The 14896-nt window shown below is 39.9% G+C and overlaps 1 pseudogene; it reads right to left on the reverse strand.

Annotated features, from left to right (window-relative positions):
* Window positions 1–14074: 14074 nt before the first annotated feature.
* On the reverse strand, window positions 14075–14421 carry LOC142429883 (mitochondrial import inner membrane translocase subunit TIM14 pseudogene; annotated as a pseudogene).
* Between the last annotated feature and the right edge of the window lie 475 nt (window positions 14422–14896).

Raw genomic sequence — 14896 nt, forward strand, 5'->3', positions numbered from 1 at the left:
GACTGGTCTCTCCTGACAACATGTCCAAAATAAGTAAGACGAAGTCTCCCCATCCGTGCTTCTGCAGAACACTCTGGCCGTACTTCTTCCAAGACAGATTTGTTTGCCCTCTGAGCAGTCCATGGTCCTTCCAATATTCTTCTGCGGCACAATTCAAAGTCAATGATTCTTCTACTGTCTTCCTTTTTCATTGCCCAGTAGCAATTTAGTAAAAGAGGAAGAAAAAAGAAATTAGAACACTTACCATATAGTTCTAGTTAGTTCATCTTACTAAACAGGAAAACCAAACCAATAAAGGTGATACAGGATGGCATTTTCATAACTTCATGATGAGGAATATTCCCAAACACAAGAAAGATTCATCATACAAGAAAAAGAATAAATCTTACCTAATTAATTACTTCTGCTTATAAAAACACATCATTAAAGGAATCAGTAACAAGTTAGATGCCCTTAGCATTTAGACTCCATCACTCATCTGTCAGTTTGTCCGATGTGTGGCTTGTTGTTGCTGTCACGCTGGAAGCTGTGTCACCAGTATTTCAAATACCGGAAGGGTCGCCCATGATGAACAGGCTTCAGCAAACCCTCCCGAGTGAAAGAAACTAGGAAGAGGAAACTGGAAATCCACTTCTAAAAATTTGGCCAGTAAAAACCTTATGAATGTTAGCAGAATGCTAGTCTGATATAGTGCAGGAAGATAGTTAGAAGGCACTCAAAATGTCAAGAGAATATGCAAATTATGGAACAATAGTATCAATATCACCCACAAGTAAAATTTGCTAGAGGTAATTCAAAAACTGCTGCTGCAGGACATGGGCAGGGAGCTGCCAGAAATTCAAACCTGATTCAGAAGAGGACGTGGAAAGGGGCTATCACTGCTGATGTCAGATGGACCTTGGCTGAAAGCAAAGAATACCATAAAGATGTTTACATGTGTTTTATTCGCTATAAAAAGGCATTCATTCTACTGTGATGATCAGAGCAAACTTTGGGTAGCACTGAGAAAAATAGAAATGCCAGAACACCTAATGTGTCCGTGTGGAACTTGTCCATTAGCCACGAGGCAGTTGTTTGAACAGAGCAAAGGGATACCACAAGCTTTAAATCAGGAAAGATGTGTGCCAGAATTATATTCTTTCATTATTCTTATTTAATCTATAAGCTGAGCAAGTAACAGGGGAAGCTGGGCTATGTGGAGAAGATTGACAGGAAACAAGTAACAACCTGTGACAAACAGATGCTACACCCTTGCTTGCTGAGTGGACTTGAAGCTCTTAACAATGAAAATAAAAGATGAATGAAGACTAATGAAGATTAAAGCCTGTGGTATGAATTGTGACTCAACATAAAAACACATATCTTAATAGCAGGACCAAGAAGCAACAGCATGAAGTGGTGTTAACAACCCCAGGGACAAGGAAACAACAAGTGATCCAAATCAGTGGTGAGGAGGGTGTAGGAGAACTGGTAGGGCTTGATCAAGGGTAATGTAACTGAGAAGAATTACGGAAACCCAAATGAAGGCTGACCATGATAGTGAGACAAGAGGAAAGTCAAAGGAAATAGAGGAAAGATCTAGGAGGCAAAGGCATTTATAGAGGTCTAAATAAAGGCATTTACATATGTAAATATATTTACATGTGAGGATGGGGAAATAGATTTATGTGCATATATTTGTAGGTTAGTATTGAGGTAGGAAATAGACATTGGGCCTTCACTCAAGTACTCCCTCAATGCAAGAATACTTTGTTCTGTTAAACTGGCATTCCATGATGCTCACCTTCCCAACACAATCTCTGAAGACAAAGTAAATGTGGTGAAGAAAGCTGATGGAGCCCGGTTCTCAAAAGGTATAGCATCTAGGGTCTTAAAGACTTGAAGGTAAACAAGCAGTCATCTAGCTAAGAAGCAACAAAACCCACATGGATGAAGCACACCAGTCTGTGTGATCAGGAGGTGTCAATAGGATCAGTTATCAGGCATCAAAGAACAAAAAATCATATCATTGTGAATGAGGGGGAGTGCAGAGTAGGGACCCAAAGACCATGTGTAGGCAACTGGACATTCCCTTAAGGAAGAGTCAGAGGAGAAGAGCCAGTCAGGGTGCGATGTAGCAACGATGAAATATACAACTTTCCTCTAGTTCCTAAATGCTTCCTCCCCCCACCACCACCCACCCAATATTATCCCAATTCTACTTTACAAATCTGGCTAGACCAGAGGATGTACACCAGTACAGATAAGAACTGGAAACACAGGGAATACAGGACAGATGACCCCTTCAGGACCAGTGCTGAGAGTGGCGATTCCGGGACGGTGAAGGTAAGGTGGGGTAGAAAGGGGGAACAGATCACGAGGATCTCCATATAACCTCCTCCCTGGGGGACGGACAACAGAAAAGTGGGTGAAAGGAGACATCAGACAGTGTAAAATATAATTTATAAACTATCAAGGGTTCATTAGGGAAGGGGCAGCAGAGGGAGGGGAAAAAATGAGGAGCTGATGCCAGGGGCATACCTGTAGAGCAAATGTTTTGAGAATGATGAGGGTAACGAATGAACAAATGTGCGTTATACAATTGATGTATGTATGGATTGTGATGAGTTGTATAAGCCCCCAATAAAAAGATTTTTTATAAAAAGAAGCAACAGCATGATAAGCAGATATGAAGCTGAAGTTATTTAAGGTTTCTTTTACTTTGATCATCAGTCAGTGCTCATGGGGGATGCAATTAAGGAATCACAGGATAGCCATGAGGAAGCACTTCTCAAAAGCTGGCTCGGCTTTGGAGGAGGCAAGAAACAGGCTCTGCTCTGACCTTTGAAGCATGAAGCTGGAAACGCAGACCTGGAGGAGAAAGGCATCCACAAGACCTGGAGCAGACACCCAGCATCCGGAGTGGAAACACTGAATGGCTGCAGACTTAATCAGGATCCACTGGTGTGTAATCACAGTAACTATGGGTGAGTTCGTCTGCATGATTTTACAGTGACTCCTTCGGTCTTTCACACTGGCAGTAGATTTTTAGGGTGTGACCTCTCAGAGTGCATTAGCTCCAAAGTAACATTGCCTAAGATTTTATAATAAAATCTATTTCATGTGTTTTGACTTGTGAAAATAATACAGAGTACATTTTAAAAGAAAAGAAATCAAACAACATACTGCTTTGGGTAAATTTGCAGCAAATGTCTTCTTCTAAAGTGTTAAAAAAAACTGTCATTTTTTTAAGTTTCAGTTTACTGTTTATTTACTTTTGTTTTTTTTTTACTTTAGTCATTTTATTTGGGGCATGTACAACTCTTACCGCAATCCATACATCCATCCATTGTGTCAAGCACGTTTGTACATTTGTTGATATCATTCTCAAAATATTTGCTTTCTACTTGAGCCCTTGATATCAGCTCTTTGTGAACCCTTAATAATTTATGAATTATTATCATTTTGTCTTATCTTACACTGTCTGGCGTCTTCCTTCACCCACTTTTCTGTTGTCCATCCCCCAGGGAGGAGGTTATATGTAGATCCTTGTAATCTGTTCCCCCTTTCCACCCCACTCTCCCTCCACCTTCCAGGAAGTGTTGTCATTTTTGAGGACCAAGATGCACCTGATTGAAATCAGAGTATTTTCAATTATGCATAAAATAATAAACAGTGCATAAATATCGATGCCTCTGGATTATATTGTTAGTGAAGAATATGAAATGTGCTGGACTGCCTCCGCACCCATTGGGTGAATGTTGGACTGCTAACTTCAAGGTGGGCAGTTCAAACCCAACAACTGCTCCTTCAGAGAAAGTGGAGGCTATCTGTTACCATGAAGATGGACAGCCTCAGAAACCCTACAGAAGGTGCTGAGTCCGACGTGACTCAATGGCAGTGGGTCTGGGGTTTTGAGCTACCTGAATGCTGCTTAGAAATGAGGATGGTGAGATTTCATCTTGTGATCCAGACCTAAAGATGGAGAATATTTAAATGAATTGATCATGTTGACACTATCTGATTTCACTGATAAGTCTTACCATAATTAAAATGAAATAGCCAGACATTCTGTGCTATTAACTTGATGGAGTGAATTTATACATAATTTCTTCAATATGCTAGCAAATAACCATTGGGAGTTAAAAAGCAATATCATTTATAATACCATAAAAATATGAGATACTTAGGATTAATTCTGGGAAAACATGTGAAAAGCTAAACACTTAAAATGTTAAATATTGCTGATAAAAACTAAAGAAAAAAATAATTGGAGAGTTATTCATGGATCAGAAAACCAAATAAGATGACAATTCTCTCCAAACTAATCCAAATCCAACTCAAGCCCAATAAAAATTCCATCAAAATTCTTTCTAAAGGCTGATAAGCTGATTTTAAAATTAAGATGGAAATACAAATAAGCTAGAATAAGCAAAAAATATTTTTAAAGTTATTTCATTTTTAAAAGATTATGAAGCTACAGTATTAGAAAGTCCAGAAATAATACCACTATATAAACTATATATGGATATTTTAGGAGAGGGGTTCTTGACAGCAAATAGCATTGGAATAACTGGATATCCATATTAAATTTGAAAAATAATTTTCAATCCTTGCCTTTCAACATAAATGAAAACTAACCCAAAATGAATCACAGGCTAAATATGAAATCTAAAACTATAAAACCTGTAGAAAAATACAAGAAAAATATTGGAGCTGATGTGTTTCAATTATTTTTCTAGATTATATATATATATGGTGATGCGACATGTTTTATCCAATTCCCCTAGTAGATTTGAAGGCATTCCCTATAACCAAAGAAACGTTTTTTAAATTCTGCAGCAAACCACCTGAATAATCAACAAAATTAAAAAGTGCTGTCGTGGAAACCCTACAAGTACAGTGGAACTGACCCACAGACTTCCCAAAGCTTTACATCTTTATCAAAGAAAACTGGATCTGAAATGCTGACCTTTTGGTTACCTGATAAACACTTACCTACTGTACCACCAGGGTTCCTTGACTAATCATATTGCATCGCTAAATACCTAGTTACCAACATGATTTGACACTATAGGCCACAGTAGAACTGCCCCTGTGAGTTCCTGAGACTAAGTCTGTACAGCAGTAGACAGCCTCATCTTCTCCTTTCAGCAGCCCTCCATGAGCACGCACTGCTGACCTTGTGATTAGCAGCTCAAGGCACAACCCACCCCACCAGCCCACAACGAAACTCCCTGCCATTGAGTAAGTGTTGATTCATAGTGACCCTAAAGGACCAAGTTGAGCTACCAGAGCTCCTTAGAAGTAGCCACCAATAAATCAATTTTGTTGTGGAATGACACCAAAATCACCAACCTACTCTTATTTTTTAAAATTTTGTGTTTACTTATCTATTTTTGTTTGTTTTCAGAGGTTTTTTATATTGCAGATAAGGAGCCATAGATCAGTATTGACTTTATAAACCTGTGCAGAAAGGAAAAGCATCATTATAGTATTGTACACAGCTCAGCTATGTACTGTATTTATACTATAATAGAGTTATAAACAATGAAGCGTATACCCCAAACTCAAACTAACAACATAACTGTTGGAAAGGTTATATTAGAAGTATGCATTACTAATAGAATTTTCATTTTTTAAAGATAGGAGTTGATACATGTAGAGTGGAATTAGAGGAAATAAAGAACGCTAAATCCCCATCTTTCAGATAGATAACAGTTAAAACGGAAAAATCAAGAAACAGCTCTATAAGCATATTACATAGCAATATGGAGGTAAGCACCAATGTCACAGAGTAAGTAAAAGGATTATGTGATAGTTGGATTTTATGTCAACCTTGGTGGACCCTTCTTCTAGGACATGATGACCTAACAGCGTAGTCAACTCCATGGGGAAACCTTCTGTGAAGCTGCCAAGCGTTTGTGGGGAGAATGGACCACCTTAAGCTGCTCACAGTCTTGACATGATGGATGGAGACTTCGTGATAAGTGGCTCTAGTGTAAATTCACGTCAACCACTGAATTCGATTCCTGCATCAGTTTCATCTACCTCCTTTTATATCCCAGGAGCCTCCAGTGGACTGTCAGCCACAGATTAATTCACGGCATCCACCAGCAGGAATTCATTTTCCAAAAAGAAAAAAAAAGAATTCATTTCCTGCTCCCTCTTCATCAGCTCCTGCAGCTAGAGGACTCGGGAGAAGCCCTCAGCTGAAGTCTGTCCCAGGGACTGGAATCGAACTGAGCGAACCCGCATCTGCACCTGTGTGAGCCAGTTCTTGGCATACATCTCTTTCAACATAAGGATACGTACAAGTGTCACTCCGGCTTTGTTCCTCTAGGGAAGCCAGCCTAATACAGCTTAACGCTACGTTGAGGGAAATTGAGAATAGCGTAGGAGAGAAAACCGTCTATTATTTTTCATGAATATCAGGGAATGATTTGATTATTTAAGCTATATGCGTGTATCATTTTAAAAGAAATAAATTTAAGTGTTTTACATAATTAAGTATACAAAACGCATTATAATACGTGTTGTTATTGTTGCAAAGTGCCGTCTAGTCAGTTCCAGAGGAAGAAAGCACTCCTAGTGGAGTAGTCAGAGAATGATTCCTGCAGTATGGGCTGAAATTGGGCCTCAAAAATGAAGTAGAACCAATATCTGTCCTCATACCAAGCAAGCCTTCCTAGTCAGATGACTGTGATCTGACCTGAGAATCGTGTGTCTGAAACGAAAACTCAAACAAATGCTATTGTCAGTGGGCTTCATCCTAATGTCAAATCAGAGAAATTGGAACTGATTGTCATGAGCAACATGCTAAAATAGCATATAATCTGGATTTAGTAGGAAAAGGTACCATGGACCAGTGAGAGAAACTTGACCTATGTATTTGCCTTTAATGGCCTTTTTGGTTCAAATATCATAGCTTTTCAACCTAGTACAGAGTTGTTGGGTAGGTGGGTGTGGTGAGTAGACTAATGTACATCTGCACACCCCTCCAAGGATGTTATATTCTAATTGCTGGAATCTGAGAATGTGTCCTTTTGCAGAGCAAGGGGGAATTTAGGTAGCAGAGGGAGCAAAGGTTCCTGATCAATTGACCCCACCCATTTATCTGTCAGTTTGTTGTACTGTGGTAGCTTGTGCATTGCCGGGATGCTGGAAGCTGGGCCACTGGTATTTCAAATGCCAGCGGGGCCACCCGAAGGGAACAGGGATCCATGAAGCTTTCAGACTAAGAACAGCAATGAAGAAATACTCGGCCTCCCACTTTAGAGGAAGTTGCTGCTGAAAATCTTATGCAGAACTGCAAACCACTGTCAGGTACTGAGGGTCTCCTGAGTGGAAACAGAACGTTGTTGGAGACAGTTCCAGTAGCGGGCCCCCTCAGGTCCAAGGGCTCTCAAGACGTGCCTGAGGAGGATCTGATTTTTCAGAGTGGAGTTGACTATGGTGGTGTGAATCAGGTACAGACAGCCTTTGGAAGTGGAGCCTTTGAGACCTTCATTTGCTGATGGCGCTCAACTGAAGGTAAGGAATAACAGATGCAAAAAGTTGCTAATGATCAGAACTTGGAATGTGCCCAATATAAATCTAGGAAAATCTAAAGTGGTCAAATATGAAATGGAATGAATAAAGGTCAATATCCTAGGCCAGGGGTGCTCAATACGTCGATCACGATTACTAGTCGATCGCAAATGTAGTATGGGTAGATCTCATGGCATTAAAAAACAGACGTAAGCCTATCATCAATCCTGTCACTTAATTGATATACAGCACAGCCAATCAGATGCAATGTTAAGTGTCAGACACAAGTGCAAACAACTGTACTAAGTGCAGCAAAACTGACAAGCTAAGTTATCGCAAATTTTTAGACCTTTTTTTTTTTCCTCTTACATTCAAGAAAGGGTACTAAAATGAGTGGGGGAGCTGGACCAAGTAAGAAGACAAAAACCTATCACTTTCTTATGGAATGGGAGATTTTGACACCACAAGCCAACATTCAGTTGAAGTCCAGAGCGCGTGAACAGTTCTGGAACTTACTTGCAAAAGAAAAGTACCCAAACATGAGAAAATGTGCTACCTCCTTGACTGCATTATTCAGTTCTACTTATTTGAGTCAGCCTTTGCCCACATGAAGATTATTAAGTCCAAGTACCATTCCAACATGACTGCTGATCATTTGGAAGTGTGCTTGAGGCTGGCTGTCAGCAGCTACTGTCCAGACTATGCATCCCTGGCTGATTCCATTCAGTGCAAATCATCAGAGTAAACTCAGGTAATGACAAAAAAATGTACATAATTAATTGTGTTGTGTTGTGCAATATGGATTCATGTGGTTATGCAAGGTACATAAACATACATTGTACATATAAAGAATTCTCAATGCATTTATGAATAAATGTAATAAATAAATATATGTTTTGTATTTTTATGGTTGGTAGATCATTTTTACCTGATCATTTTATAGTAGCTTGCATGCTGAAAACCTGTGAGCACCCCTGTCCTAGGCATTAGTAAACTGAAATGAACTGTACTGGCCATCTTGAATCAGAAATTCATATGATTTACTATGCTGGGCATAACACAATCAAGAGGAATGGTGTGGCATTCATGGTCAAAAATCACATTCCAAAATATTCTTGAAGTACAATGCTGTCTGAGATAGGATTTTATCTATTTACCTTCAAGGAAATACAATCAATAGCACTATCAGTCAAATTTATACAGCAACCACAAAAGCTAATGATAAAGAAATTGAAGAATTTTACCAACCATTTCAATCTAAAATTGATAAAACCTACCATCAAGATGCCTTGATAAATATTGGAGATTGGAATACAAACGTTAGAAACAAAGAGGAAGGAGCAGTAGTTGGAAATTATGGCCTTGGTGATAGAAATGAAGCTGGAGATCACATGATAGAATTTTGTAAAACCAATGACTTGTTCATAGTAAATACCTTTTATTTAACAAAAGGCAATTATACACATGGACTTCTAACATGGAATACACAGAAACCAATTGACTACATCTGTGGGAAGAGATGATGGAAAAACTCAATATTAGCATCTAAAACCATAGTAGAGGCTGACTGTGAAACAGACTATCAATTGCCTATATGTAAGTTCACAATAAAGTTGAAGAAAATAACAACAGGTACACAAGAGTCAAAACATGACTTTGAGTCTATCCCACCTAAATTTCAAGAACATCTCAAGATCAGATTTGCTGCACTGAACACTAATGACAGAAGACTTGATGAGTTGTGGAATGACATCAAGACCATCATTCGGGAAGAAAGCAAACGGCCATTTAAAAACAGGAAGGAAAGAAAGATCAAAGTGAATGTCAGCAATGTCAGAAGAGACTCTGAAACGTTCTCTGAATCATAGAGCAACTAAAACAAATGGAAGAAATGATGAGGTCCCAGAGCTGGATAGAAAATTTCAAAGGACAGCTCAAGAAGACAAAGTCCACTATTATAACAAAATGTGTAGAGACCTAGAATTAGAAAATCAAAAGGGAAGAACACACTCAGCATATCTGAAACTGAAAGAACTCAAGAAAAATTCAAGCCCCGAGATGCATTCTTGAGAGATTCTATGGACAAAATATTGAATGATGCAGGAAACATCAAAGATGATGCAAAGAATGCACACAGTCACTGTACCAGAAAGAACAAGTCAACAGTCGACCACTTCAGGATGTAGCATATGAGCAAGATCGATGGTGCTGAAGGAAGACGTTCAAGCTGCACTGCAAACATCAGTCAAAAGCAAGGCTTTGGGAATTGATGACACACAAGTGGAAATGTTCCAACAAGCTGATAGCACTGGAAGCCCCCATTCAAATATATCAGGACATTTGGAAGACAGCTCCTTGGCCAACTGACTGGAAGAGATTCAAATTTGTATATAGTCCCAAGAAAAGTGTCTTAACAGAATGCTCATATTATAAAACCATATTATTGAGGTGACATGCAAGTAAAATTTTGCTGAAGATCATCCAACAATGATTGGCAGCAGTGCACTGACAGGGAGCTACCAGAAGTTTAGACTGGATTCTGGATTCAGAAGAGGACATTCAGTAAGGGATATCATTCTTGATGTCAAATGGATCTTGACTCGAAGCATAAAATATCAGGAACATTCTTATTAGTATTTCATTGGCTACACCAAGACATTGACTATGTGGATCATAACTGACTATGGATAACCTTGAAAAGAATGGAAATTTCAGAACAATTCCTTGTGCGCATGCAGAATTGGGACATGGATCAAGAGGCAGTTGTACGCATGGAACAAGGAAATACGACAAGCTTTAAAATCAGGAAAAGTTTGCGACAGGGTTGTATCCTCTACCCCTACGTCTTCCATCTGTATGCTGAGCAAATCATAAGAGAAGCTGGCTTTTATTAAGAGCATGACATCGGGATTACAGGAAGGCTTATTAGCAACCTGTGATGCCGATGACACAACTTTGCCTTCTGAACGCAAAGAGGACCGGAAGCATTTGCCGATGTAGCTAAAAGATTTCAGGTTTCTGTCTGGATTTAAACTCAATATTAAAAAGATAAAAATCCTTACAACAGGATCAATAGGAAACATCATGATAAATGGAGAAAAGGTTGATGTTATGAAGGAGTCTGAATTGCTGGAGTCTACAATCAATGATCATTGAAGCAGTAGTCAAGAGAGTAAAAGGCCATTTGCATTAGGTAAATCTGTTGAACAAGACGTCTTTAGAGTATTGAAAAGCAAGGATATTGCTTTAAGGAGCCTGGTGTGCTTATTCCAAACCATGGTCTTTTCCTCATATGCCTATGAGAATTGGACATTGAATAAAGATTTGCCTCATATGCCTATGAAAGTTGGACACCGAGTAAAGAAGATAGAAGAATCAATGCATTTGAATTATGGGGCTGGCAACGAATATTGAAAGTACCATGGACTTCTAAAAGGACAAACCAATCTGTCTTGGAAGAAGAAGAGCTAGAGTGCTCCTTAGAGGTAAGGATGGCAAGATACCGTCTTACATACTTTGAACCTGTTGTCAGAAGAGACCAGTCCCTGGAGAAAGACGTCGTTCTTGATAAAGTACAGGGAGGGCTCAACAAAAAAGGGAAACCTTCAACGAGATGGATTGACATCGTGGCTGTGGCAATGGGCTCAGCGATAGGAACGATCGTGAGGATGGCACGGGACCATGCAGTGTTTCTTTCTGGTGTGCATGGTGTTGCTTATGGGTCTGAACCGACTTGATGGCACCTAACAACAACAATCAATTGACCTTGAGATGTAGAGATCGCTCGGGATTACCCAAGTGATCCATACGTAATAACAAATGTTCTTGTTAGTAAGAGGTGGGGGCAGTGTGAACCAGAGAAGGACATGCAATCGTGGAAGCAGGATCAGACTAACGCAATGTGGAAAGACTCACCCAGGCATTGGAGGAAAGTGACACTAAGGAAGACAGACAGCCTCTAAAAGTTTGAAAAAACAAGAAAATGGCTTTTCTCTGTGTCTCCAAAGTGGAACGTAGCTTTGCTAATATCTTTATTTTAGCGAAATCAGAACTATTTCAGATTTCTAACCTCCAAAACTGTGTGATAATAATAAAAATAATAAGACCTACATTTATGGGAATTTGCTATTAGATAAATAAAAAACGAATATAGTGGGGAAGCATATAATTTTGGGAAAAAACATCAGAAGTTAAGATAGGGCCAAGTGAGGCAGACCAATGTAAGAATTCATAATGGTGAACTGGAAAACCCCCAAACCCCACTGTTGTCCAGTAATTTTGCTTCATAGTAACCCAATAGAACAGAGAAGGATTCTTTCTTAGGGTTCCCCAGGCTATAAGTCTTTATGAGAGCAGACAGCTTCTCCACTTTCTCCCTCAGAGCAGCGGGTGGGTTTCGGCAGTCAGTCTTTAGCAATCCACGGCGCAGAAATGCACGAGAGACCTTCAAAACGTTTGTGGGAGAATGGAATGAAAGATAAGTAGATTTTTCCATGAACTTTTTGAAGTCCTGTGTGCTAGAGACTAGAAGTAGAAAGGAACGGAGTTGTGAAAGGGTTGTATGACAAATTTATTTCACTGTTGCTAAGCACAAAGGCAGGAGAGAGTGGCATGACGTTCTAGAGTTTGGAAAGAGGACACCGACATTACAAACAGAGACTTGCTGGGCAGCCCAAGGCAATCACTTTATTGTTCCCATCAGGTACTCCCATTAGCCGACCATGCCTTCACCTAGCCTCTTACCAGCATTAACTTGAAGAACAAAATTCCTAAGAGGAACATGAGCTGCAACTCTGGGACAGTTTTGAGGACTGATGCCAACCTATTCTTACAATCTTTAAGCAATCACCATCCTCACTCAAACCAAGACAAGTTTTACTTGTGCAAAAATCCTTTGCCAGGAATCTTTATTACTCCGTTATATGATTGATTGCCTTAAACCACACTAGCAGGAGGATAAGGCATCGTAAAAGCCCAGAGAAATCTGCTTACACGGGCTTTGGATCAGAGGAACAAATGGAAATCTTAATTTCTTAAAGCTGAAAGCAGTTACTGGATGAAATTCCTAAGGAACCTTGAACAACCTATTGAACCAAAACAACATCCTGTCCTGCAAATTCTTTCAACGCGTTGTGAAATACAACAGACATCATGTTTGTACCGTCAGAACATAAAACAGCGTCTTGAGCTTCCAATGCCATGAAATAGATATGCTATTTCAGAAATTTGGATAAATAAGTCTCTGGTTCTGTTGAAAAAAATTATGGCCTCGTGTTTATTTTTCTCAGGTTGAACCTATTGCCAGATAATTATATCAAAATGAATTTCTTTCCCAATCCTCCAGAAAAGAATGCTTGGTATGTTTGATCGGTCTGTGTGCTATCATGCGTTTTATGAGCTCCTTGCTTAACCTTCTGTTAATATATTCTTTTCAAGGAAAAGAGAAAGACCATAACCAGAGGTGACGGCAGTGGCACCGGATTGCTCACTAGCAGTCACTTGTACTATGCCAAGGAAAGGAAGTCACTCTGTCCTGTCTTTTGGCATATCGCCTCTCTGATTCCCTAAGTTCCTCCTTAGAGCTTCTCCGATTCACTGACTCCCATAGCGCCATGCATTCCTGCATCATAACCCTGCTACACTCAGCCAATGTCTAAATGAATAATAACCTGTTGAACGTCTGTCTTCAGTGTTACACAACACGGTAAGATCCATGTCGGTCTTTTTCCAAGCCTTATTACGAAGTATCTTACATTATGCTTGAGAGATGGTAGGTTCTATTTAAATGTGTTTTGAGTAAATAAGGGAGTGACTTAATGAACAAGCAATAGGAATGACTAGATAAGGAAGGTCAACAGCCTTTAGAAACTGGACTAGGCAAGAAAAGAGTTCTAGTGTTTAGAAGCTGCCTGCACAATGGCTCCAGTCGTTACACAATTGCCGGAGACATGAAAATGTTCTGAGTACATTATTCCTTAGAGAGCATTTCTTTCTTTGGGTTTTATTTCTTTTAAATAATTTTATTGGGGCTCATACAACTCTTATCGCAATCCATACATCAATTGAGTAAAGCACCCCTATACATTCGTTGCCCTCATCATTCTCAAAATTTGCCTTCCGCTTGGGTTCCTGGAATCAGCTCATTTTCCTTTTTTTCCTCCTCCGCCCACCCCGCTCCCCACTCCCTCATGAACCCTTAATAATTTATAAATTATTATTTTATCTTATCTTTCACTGCCTGGCATCTCCCTTCACCCACTTTCCTGTTGCCCATCCCCCAGAAAGGAGGTTATATGTAGATCCCCGAGATCGGTTCCCCCTTTCTAACCCCCTTCCCTCCTGGTATCGCCACTCGGGTTTTTTTTAAATCATTTTATTGGGGACTCTTACAGCTCTTATAACAATCCATACACTAAGTGTATCAATCACATTTGCGCACACATTGCCATCATCATTTTCAAAGCACTTTCTTATTGTTAAAAACCAAAGCTCTGAGGCATTTTATTATAAAAAGTCAGACTCATACATAAACAATAGGTACTTCAAAATTCATCATACATTTATTTCATTTTTTAGCTTGGCCTTCTAGAAAATCTTTAGCTTCATTGATTTTGGCTGCTATGTACGGAGATCCTCCTTTATCTGGGTGATTTAAGAGCATAATTCGTTAATGAGCATCTCCTATTTTTCCATTATTGGCAGTAGGACTTACACCCAGAATTAATGCTGCCTCCCATTTCATTTTGGGTTCAAATCCACCTCGGTAATAGCCACCATGGATGGCAGATTTTGGTGGACTTTGAAAAGCTTGTTTTACTTGAGGCTCCACATGCTTCATGGCTTTCAAAACATAACGGCCTGCAAATCCTGCAGCAGCAATGGTCAGTCCAAATACACCACAGTGCTGGCCATGACTCTGCTTCAGCTGCGCTGCTCTCACTGGGCACGCAGCTCATGACAGGTCCCAACCCGCATTTTCTTACTTGAGCCCTTGCTATCAGCCCCTCTTTTTTACTCTTCCTCCCCCACCCTCCCACCCTCGTGACCCTTGATAAATAACTTGTTATTTTCATATCTTACACCATCTGCTGTCTCCCTTCACCCACGTTTCTGTTGCTCATCCCTCTGGAGAGGGGTAGGGTTGATACTATTGGTTCCTCCTTTCTCCTCCTTCTTTCCCCACCTTCCCCTACCCTCATGGTATGGCTACTCTCATGACTGTTCTGAGGGGTTTATCTGTCCTGGATTCTGTGTCTCAAGAGCTCTTATCTGCACCAATGTACATGCTCCGGTCTACCCAGATTTGTAAGGTAGAACTGGGTCATGATAGCAGGGCGGAGGGTGGGTGAGTGGGGTTGGGCATTTAAGAACAAGAGGAATGTTCTAT

This window comes from Tenrec ecaudatus, chromosome 16, assembly GCF_050624435.1.
Source record: "Tenrec ecaudatus isolate mTenEca1 chromosome 16, mTenEca1.hap1, whole genome shotgun sequence".
Classification (NCBI taxonomy): Eukaryota; Metazoa; Chordata; class Mammalia; order Afrosoricida; family Tenrecidae; genus Tenrec; species Tenrec ecaudatus.